The sequence below is a fragment of the Pinus tabuliformis genome, chromosome 5_1, assembly GCF_031772625.1.
Source record: "Pinus tabuliformis cultivar Carrire ecotype Pingquan chromosome 5_1, CPIR1, whole genome shotgun sequence".
NCBI classification, from domain to species: domain Eukaryota; kingdom Viridiplantae; phylum Streptophyta; class Pinopsida; order Pinales; family Pinaceae; genus Pinus; species Pinus tabuliformis.
Window position 1 is genome coordinate 845872328 of NC_142305.1, and position 10210 is coordinate 845882537.

A 10210-nucleotide genomic window follows, 5' to 3' on the forward strand; every position below is an offset into this window, starting at 1 on the left:
TCGTGACCTCCTTAACAATGTATGGTCCTGGACAATGCATTCTAAACTTCTCGAGAATTTATCAAACTTACTATCATACATCAACACCAAATCATTTACCTTGAAGGTGCGCAACTTAATATGGCAATCGTGCCAGGCCTTCTCACGTTGTTTTCGCACTTGTTGATGAAAGCTAGCCAGGAACTGTTACTCCTCGAGTTCTTCCAACTGCGTGAGCCTTTTGTCTTGGGCTTTGCGATCCGTCATACCTGTGAGCATTGTTATGCACAGGCTAGGTATAATATACTCCATTGGCATGATAGCTTCCATGCCATAAACTAATCGGAAAGGTGTCTATCCCATCAGTTTCTTGCATGTTGTCCTATAAGCCCATAGTACTACAGGTACGCAGGTCCCAATCGCTCTGCTGCGTGTTGCATACTTTGGTTAGCACAATTTCTAGTATTTTGTTGAATTCTTCTACTGTCCCATTGGCTTGTGGGTGATACGATGTGCTTTTATGGTGATACACCTGGAACTCTTCTGTTAGCACGCTGATGGTTTCATTCAGTAAATGTGTATCGCAATCACTCATTAAGATTTTTGGACAACCAATCAAGTCAACACATGTTGAAACAAAAACTTTGCAGCTGTGGCAACCATGTAGTCTTTGACCAGCTGTGCTTTTGCCCAACGTGTCAGGTACTCTGTCGCGGTGATAATGTTCACACGCCCATTTTTCCCTAAGGTTTGATAGGTCCTACAAAGTTGATTTCCCATTTTTCGAAGGGATGTAGCATCATTTGTGGATTCAAACGAATCTCGTCCCTCCAGAATGGTTTACCCATCCTCTAGCATATATCACAGGTCTTATAATGGGATTTTGAATCATGGCAAAGGGTTGGCCACCACAACCCTGCACGGAGAATATTTTGTGTAGTTGCACATCCTGCATAGTGTCCTCCTGCAACGCCGCCATGTGCTTGTGCGAGGATCTAACTTTGTTCAAATTCATGTACGGACCTTCGTATTATCTCATCATTCCCCATTTTGTATAGGTGCCTCACAATGATAGAAAAATAAGCCTCGCGCACCACCAATTCCTTCTTTTGCTGGATGGATTATTCCTTCAGTGCAATCCCGGTTGTCAGAAAGTGGATTATATCTTCAAAGTACCCGTCTGCAATGTGCACAACAAAGAGATGCGCTTCAGGTAATCCTTCCTCCAAACTTGTAGGTTCCTCGCCTGTCTCAATACATGACAAGTGATTTGTTCCTGCGTTCAGGCGTCCAGGCTTTACCATGACCTCAAAGTCATATTCTTTGAACAATAATAGCCACCTGCTTATGCGCCCCCCAACACAGGCTTATTGACCAAGTATTTCAGTGTGGAATGGTCTGTATACATCTTGAAATGTCCTCCTAGCAAGTAATGCTGGTATTTTTGGAGTGCATACACCATAGCCAACCCCTCATGCTCGATTGTGGAATAGTTCTTTTCCACTTTGGACAACCTACAACTTGCAAACACGATAGGATGATCCAAGCCCTCTCCACCCTCTTGTGTGAGCACCGCACACAGTGCTATGCATGATGTGTCAACATAGACATGAAACTCCACATCCCATTTTGGGAAGACTAGGATTGGAGCGGAGGCCAATTTCTCTTTTAGTACATCTAGGCTCTTCATGCAATCATCATTCCAGTAGAGCGTGACATCCTTTTTCAATAATTTCTCCATTGGTGTAGTGATTTGGGCATAGCTTTTGATGAACTTCTTATAGTACCCCATATGTCCCAAGGTAGCGCGCAACTGTTTAACACTTTGCAGTGCTTCCAAATTCAGAATTATGGCAATCTTCGCGAGGTCTACCATTAATCCCTGTTTGCACATCACATGTCCTAATAGGTTCCCAAAGGGAACAAGGAACGTACACTTTTTAAGGTTCAGCGTGATTTGGTGTCATCAGCAAGTATCCAGCATCAAGCGTAAGCTTGCTACATGGTGCTTGACCAATCCAAATACAGTCCAATCATCTAGGTAGACCTCTAAGAATTTGTGGATATACTCTTTGAATGTTGCAACAACTATGTGCGAAAATATGGCTGGCGCGTTCTTTAACCCAAATGGAATAATGGTGTATTAAAAGCAGCTCCACTCAATCGCGAAGGTGGTCTTGCTCCTATATCTTGGCATGATTTTGATTTGGTGGTACCATGAGAATCCATCAGTAAACGAATAAGCTTCTTGCCTGCTGAAATTTTCCAATACTTCTTCTATGAACGAAGTTGGGAATGGGTTGTGCACACAAGCGTCATTCAATTTCCTGAGGTCCATGCATATTCTTATCTCACCCTTCTGCTTCTTCTCCTATACTACCATAGGGCTCACCCAATTGGATTCTTCCACTGGCTCAGTGATTCCTGTTGTGAGCTTTTTGTTTGGTTCTACACAGACCTTTTCCTTGTACTTCGGATTCAAGTGGCAAGGCCTCTTCTTAACTAGCTTCGTGTCGGGTTTTAGGGTGATCTTCATCATTCCTAAATCGCCAATGATCCCCTTTAAGTTCATGATCTTGGTTGGGAATAATTCTTGGTATTCGCGGAGTAACTCAACGACCTTATCCACTGTGGCATCATCCTAGTAGTCGTCGAGCATTACATACTTTGGTTCAGCCTCCGTACTAATGTTTACCTGCTTTGTTTCTACCGGCACTGTAATGTCAGGGTCTTCAATCAATGTCACTTGAACCTCACGATAGCCTTCAACTTCTGGAATGTTAACTTTGCATGGATCTTCATCATCTTCTTCAATGTTTACATTGTAACACTCCAACTCGTAGCTCAGCTGGGTCACCCATTCAGGCTGAAGCACTTCCATTGGCTCCTGGGGCATTTTAAAGATAACTTCTTTTACTACTTGTAGTGCATCATTAACATTATCCCACCAACAATCCTCAAATGTGAAGGTTAACAAGAATCCTTCGCGTAGGACATCCCATTCATTCATGCCATGGCCGAGCTCCGTCTCTATATACCAATTCATGGGTATAATATCCAGGGTGTGACAAAACAGGTGCACCCACTCATGTTGTGGTTCTTCCCCATAGATCTTTGTCCATTTTGCAAGGTGCATACGTGGATCATCGCATCCGTCATACTTGTCTTTCAATCGCATTTGAGGCTTCCCAAATCGTAAGCACATCATCCTCCTACATTCGCGCCAGTCCTCAAAACTTCTTTGGTGTGTACCCCACCATATTGTGGGTGTAGCTCTCAGTGCCCATTTTAGAGTGTCGAAATGTTGTTGTTCCGACACTTCTTTTTCGAATTTTTTCAGGAACTCCTCCACTTCACCTAACCCATCGTACGTAGGCAGATCTCTTACCTCTATTGCTACGCAGTGCAGCGACCTTGTCATCATGTTACAGTTGAGCATGGTTACCTTATGTAACCAGTTCTGCCATCATTCTATCTCTTCATCAAAATCTGATGTGTAGGAGCTTTCGTGCTCCCAAGATATTCAACCATCCACGGTTATCTTATAGATGCACTCTATATCATCATCGTTGTCGTAGTTGTGCACTGGCTCTATGTAGTGTGATCCTTCCAGAAGGTCTAAAGGTACCACTACGCGCAGTGATTTTTTCTCAAAAATCATCTTGCGCTTCTTTAGATTTATCACTCCATTCATATCAGTGGATCAATCTATTCCCAGTAGTGCGGGATAGGGATTACTGTCATCAACAATCTCTATTACTTTGAAATCTGCTAGCGCGCTCACACCTTTAATATCAACTGTGATTCCTTACAATCTTCCCATAGGTAGGATCTTTTGCTGGTTCGCCATTCATAGTTGGATAGGAACCCATTGCAGCACAGGCCTACCCATGCGCTCCCATGTCTGCTTTGGCAAGATGTTTGCGTCCGATCTTAGATCCAAAATCACTTGATCCATTTCATATTCCCCGATCTGCATAGTTAATCTCATCTCCCTTCTTGTTCGTGCCGTGTGCTTCCCGAGCTTCCGGACTACATGCAGTTCGCCTGGTGTGGTTCCAGCACATCTAGTGATGAGTTCTTGCAGCCCCTTCATAGCTTTCCTGTTGCGCAGTAGCTTCATGCATGTCACCATGAATGTAGTGAGCATCGATGGGTCCATTTCTGGCTCTAGTCTATCTTTACTTCTTGAAGTGAGGCATTCACGAAACTCCTCTTAGCTTCCATGAATGTCTCCTTAGCATGCTCCAAATCAAGTTCTGGTTCGTTTGTTGGAGCCTTGTAAACCCAGGTACTCTCTTCGGGCTACTTGCCTTTGTCATCCCTGTGATGCAGGTAAAGTTTCCTCTGCGAACAGAGGCAACCCCTCTAGCCCTAGAGTGGGTCTAGTCACAGTAAGACAAATACAACAACTAATTTCCTTAAATAGTCATCATTGAAAGAGCCTACCTTATCTCGGTGTTCGATGTAGTCTTCATTACACTGCTCCAGCTATCGTTCCCTTCTCCTTGATGAGTGATTCACCTAAAACAACATGAGAGAACAACGAAACACATAATAGAGCACAACAATGAACTATTTACTTATAGAGTCAAGGAACCATAAGCTAACAAATATATTTCATACAAGATATAGGAAACATCCGTTGATTGTATTAATATGAGCAAAAGTAAATCTTACAACCATGCCTTGACATCGCAAACTTCCTTGAAGGGTCCAATCAGTATGTCTCCACAAGCATTCACTCTCAAAAGGTCTCTGAAAAAGGCTTATAACTCTCTCTCTCTCACCCAAAATCACTAGTGTAAGGCTAAGGTAATCCACAACCAATTGCTAATCTATCAGCAATTCACACTGCAAACTATCAATCCAGCACCAAGAACTAGCTAATTTGCTCACTACCAAAAACTAGCAGATCATAGCAACGGGGAATGCTTTTATAAGAGGAGGAGCCTCCATAGATGAGGGAGAGGGAGATTATATTCAAGGGATGTTTCTCAAAAGGCGAAACCACCATCTCAAATAAGGAAAGGTGAACTTCCTTGACCCAACAACCAATTCCAGAACCATCCAGAAGCATTCTGTTAAAACTAATTCGCCATATCTGGGTCGTTGTGAGTCAAACACTAGGACTTAGAGATAATGTCACAAAGCCACAGTGTATTCAGAGCTATCGTCACAAGCAGGATACTGATGACTTGTGACAATCTCTGAAATCTGACCGTCGCTGAGAACAAATGTACCCCTATGACGGTGTCGCGACGTTCTAGTTCATTCCAGGAAATCGTCGCAGGCAGAATGAGGTTGTCTTGCAACGATCTTGAAACATGGGTAAAAAGGGTCAATCTTCAGGATTAAAGAGCATTGTTAATCTTCTTGAATGATTAGGAAGGTGTGGACACATTTGTTTGAGGTATGACACAGAGAAGATGTCGTTCAGGGACTAACCTTATCCGAGATCAGGGGATACGGGGCCAGTGACAAATTACTGTGTAACAGATGCCCCCTAAAGCATGAAGGCCGAGAGAGTGGGAGGGGTGAAATGCTTTATGAAACCATAACTGAATCGGAACACCATCATGGAGAACCTGCAGACCTAAGTACAACTGATATCTCTGATAGTGAAAGAAATACATGTAGTCTAGGTATGGGTGCAACCATCCAAAGGACAAATAAAATTGGTCTATGGTATGGACGTAGCCACCTAGTCCATAAGACCATATGACAATATAGGTATGGTCACAGCCATCCAGAAGGACTCAGGTATGGTCGCAGCCATCCAATCAAAGAGTCATGTATACAATCACCAACCAATCCACGCAACTTGAACTTATGTAATCTCAGTCCGGGGTCTTGAATCCAACTTGTCCATCGTACAATTTCTAATATGCGAATAAATGTGTTGAAGTCGAGCATACTAGAAAATCACTTGATTACTGGCCAATGATGTGAACCATTAACAAGTGCGAGAGAGACCACCAGTGATGTCAATGGTCCTCAAGGTACTGCTAGTACAATCCACAAAGTGTGAAGAATGAGTTGAAGTCGAACACTTGTGAAATCACTTTATCGAAGACCAATAATGCAAGTCTATCATCGAGCGCGAAGAACTTTCCATTGAGGCATGCAAGCTCCAAGGTACCCGAAAGGAGTCTCTAGATCAACTTCCTGGATAATGAGTTGATGTCGACAGGAAGCGATCTGTCGTAGGAGGGCCATAATGTTTCCCACATCAACAACACAAGACAAGGAACAAGATGAAGATGGATGAAACAGAGAGTCAGAGGGGTAGGTAAGGGTGCAAACTGTAGAAGGATTAAGCCCTTGAACATATTGGCGACATGACTCCAGAATGCAGCAACACTTTGGTACCAAGGGATCGAAGGTCATACAGAGACAACAAAGATCAAATGGAATGAGGAAAAAAGACAAGCCCAAACCCCGGAAGGCCAATGACAATGTGAGGATATCCCAAACCTGGCGAGAAGAAAAGTGTCGATGTTCAAGAGCGACTAGCTGTCATAGGTAATCAACATAATATTTCCAAAAAAAATAATTCCCCCACCATTGCTGGTGAGTACCCCAATTATTTTTGAAACACAAGCTTGAAGGGGATAGCATATGCTTGCAATATAAGTTTGTCCTTCGAACAAATCCAAACTAGTGAAGTTTTAATGAGCCCTAGGGAGGAGAAGCTCGAGTCTCATCATGGTGACGAGTCCATCATCAGGGTTTAATGAGTTCGACATAGGTAAAACTTAGAGTCTTTTTCATGTTTAGAGAGTTTGAAAAAGACATAGAAAAGAAAATTCCAAAGGGGCCATTTTCGTATATTTGTGTCTCTCGAGCCCGAAAAGGTAGAAAACAATACTAGAGAGAACCTATTAACCATGATAGATCAACGTATACCTTTTTCGTAAGTAAACTATCCTAGTCCGTAAAAGGGGTAAACTTATACTGGGTAGATGACGCTTCGCAGCCTTTAACGAGTTCAAAGCGACAAGAACTCAACAATCTTTTCGTTTTAAAAAAGGGTCAGAAAAGAGCTTGAAAGTGGACCCCCCATTTTATTTCCTTTACGAGTCAAAAATGGAAAAATACTCGACAATATTTTCAGCTTTTACGAGTCAGAAAAGAGCTTAAAGGTGACTCATCCTAGAGGAACGAGTGGTATAAAGGGTAGCAACTGGTTCTGGCAATGGTGGAACTGCTCAAAACATGTAATGGTCAAGAGGCTGGCTAATAAAACCACTTATCACTGCGGTCCCTCAGGAAAGGACAAACAACCAAGTGAAAGCACATGATCAACCAAAGAGATGGTGGCAATGTATTGAAACAAATAAGGCTCATCTTGTAGAATTTAGCTGATAAAAACGACAATCACAAGATGTAAATTGGATGTAGGTTCATTTTTACACAAGCTCGAACCATGGAGAACTCTGCTTGGATTTGGTTTCATGTTTACACAAGATTGAAATGAAAAACTATTCTTGAATAAGTTTCGCATGCCCCTAACATAATGATTCAATCGAGGTACATGCCCCCCAAGCTTCATTGCATTCAACTAGGTGGATGTAATGAAGGTTCACTTTCGAGATCCAGGAAAGACTCGACTAGGATTTTATGAGATCTCAATCAAAGACTCAATTGGGAAAAGGGAGTTGTTTCATGTTTTAACGAGGTTGACACAGTGAAAGAACTATCCCGAAGACATTTGTTTCATTTTTTAACGAGGTTGAAACAAGATCAAGAACTCTCCTCAAGACCCTTCTTTCATTATTTAATCGACACAAGACAAAAACTATGCTCATCACTCCTTGTTTAATTTTTTAATGAGGTTGAAATAGGAACAACCTATCCTCAGGACTCCTTGTTTCATTTTTTAACGAGGTTGACACAAGATCACGAAAACTATACTCAGGATTCGTTGTTTCATTTTTTAACAAGGTTGACACAAGATCACGAAAACTATCCTCAAGACTCCTTTTTTCTAATGGACCAAATAAGGACATGGCTCCCAAGAGTCTTCACTAGATGGAAGAATAATGCTCAGGGAGGAATACATGTCATCAGGTACCAAAAATAGATTGGGTCCCAATGCCCCCAGTACATGATGTACTAGATCATCTACGTGATCATCCATGGAGGCAGAATGGGTAGCGACATAATTGACCTGTGGTGGGGAAGGTACTGCTGGAAAACAAGAGCCGACAGAAGATGACGGTGACGAAGGAGGTACTTGGTGACTAAATAATGACAATTGATCTATAGCCACAATTCTTCTATCACGTGGAAAACAAACCACACAGAGAAGTGAAGAAACGATAGCTCCCATGACATAAATATAGCCACTGCCAAGGAGGAGATTGAAATCCAATGCACCTTGGATGACCTTCACGTCTATATAGATGGTTTTACCTCCCAAAGTAATAGGGAACTTTGGAAGGATCCCTAAAGGTTGACTGGTTCCTCTGTCGAAAGCTAATAGATTTGACGTGATGGGCACAAGTTGTGGGGAGCCCGAGGCTTGCCAAGTAGTGGAAGGCATGAGGGTAATAAACGCACCTTTATCCAAGAGAGTGTTAGGTACTGCTTTATTATAGGCATGTACTGTAATCTGGAAAGGCACATAAGATGGGAGGTGGAAAGTAGTCAAGTGACTCCAATTGAAGGAAACAACAAAACTACTTGGTGGGGGTATTGTATGATTGCCCCCATGCTCTACAGGAATCGAAGAAGGACTTTCGTGATCAGCCGGGACAAGAGGGTCACTCTGTGATTTAGGAGAATCTAACGAGACGAGAAGAACATGAGAAATATGATCATTATGCTCTTCTGGAACAGAGTGAACAACTGGTGGTGAAACCAAGTCGACACTCTTTTCGACCAATGGTTGGTCAGAAACAGACATAACACAGCTAGGCTCAGGAAGAGCAGGATGGACAAGAGATGAATCCAAGTCAATCTCTTTGTCAACCGAGAGAGGGTTAGAAGAAAGCCTCTGATAACCAACTAGAAGTTGGGGTGAAGGGGCTGTAAGATTTTCCAAAACGACGGAAGCTTTATCCATGAGCGGACAAAGGTGAAGGAGATGGTTGCCTTCACATAACCTACAGGGGAATCTAATCTTCCCTTTCTTCTTACCACTACCATTTGAGGGTGTAACATCAACACGAGCTATAGAGGGCGACGAGGGACAAGCCAGATCATGAGACCATACTTCTAAGATCCTAGGAATACTAGGACAATCACAAAGAAAATGGTCACCCTTGCACAACTTACAAGGAAATTTAACCTTCCACGGAGGATCAGAAGGTTTTCTGACCAGAGATGCACGCAGAGCAATAGTTGCATGGGTGGCCTCGCACTTATCTAACTTCTTATTCTTCTTCGTCTTCCTCTTATTCTTCTTAGCCCCCTGGTTACTGGATGTGGAACTTTCACCAAGCAAAGTAGGAGAGGAGGAGGAAGAAATAGGGGAAGAAGGCGAAGGCTTAACCCTAGAATCATCTTGACGTGATTCAAATGAAGGAGACGGTGGAATAGGAGTTAGGATGTTTGGGACCACTGAGGTTGAAAACAACCAAACAGGTAGACCAATGGTTAACCCAGGCAGGGACAACGTTGCCATGTACAGAGCACCAGCATTTCCAAAATAAGGAAAAGGACGAGGATTCCCATCTGGGTGGAGACCTTAACTGGTAGAATCTAGGAATGTTGCCATTGGGATCAACCTTGAAAGGAACTCTAACTGTAACCAAGGATATTTCGTGGGCATTTAATTTGACGACATTGAAACAAAACTTGGCCTTTTCATATTTTAAGAGTCAAGGAAAGGACGAAAGATGACTCTAACGCTTTCGAAGCTTAATGAGCCTAAAAGGACAAGTGCTCAGATGATCCTTTTACTTTTAAAGAGTCAAAAAGGAATGAAAGTGATTGCTCTGGAGTACTAGACAAGAGGTTTATCAGACAAATTGCAAAACAACACATACACCTTGGTTATCAAATGAAAGAGAAATGACCAAGGACTTTCTGTATGGCAGTCAATCTTCTCGAACGCTATGTTCGGTGCGTTACGATTCATAAGGTGGTAGACTTGGCTTCCTATGGATAATAGGATGATAATCTAGTGGGGTCTCCCAATATATACTAGACGGTACAGGGAGCACAAATCCATACTAGTACTTATTGAATCACAAAAGCAGGAATCACCCAACTTTAGTGATAA